Source organism: Jaculus jaculus, chromosome 8, assembly GCF_020740685.1.
Source record: "Jaculus jaculus isolate mJacJac1 chromosome 8, mJacJac1.mat.Y.cur, whole genome shotgun sequence".
Lineage (NCBI taxonomy): Eukaryota > Metazoa > Chordata > Mammalia > Rodentia > Dipodidae > Jaculus > Jaculus jaculus.
Window position 1 is genome coordinate 41,566,283 of NC_059109.1, and position 384 is coordinate 41,566,666.

Consider the following 384-nt stretch of genomic DNA (forward strand, 5'->3'; position numbering starts at 1 on the left):
AATTGCAGGGGCTGGAGGCTCTGACACACCAATTCTCTCTCTCATGGAAAAAAAAAAAAAAACACCACAGGCTGGAGAGATGGCTCAGCAATTAAAGACACTAGTTTGCACAGCCTGATGACCTGGGTTCAATTTCCCAGTGCTCACATAAAACCAGATGCACAAAGTGGCACGTGTATCTGGAATACGTTTGCAGTGGCAGGAGGCCCTGACATGACCATAATCACACTGTCTCTCTTAAATAAAGCAATCAATCAAATTTTAAAATCCCAGGAGGCTGACAACGGTTACTAGCTTCCCTGCCTTATAATGCATGTGTCTTTACCTCCCTATTGCCTGAAGTATCCCCGTCGCAAGGACATGGGTCAACACCACCAAGCACAG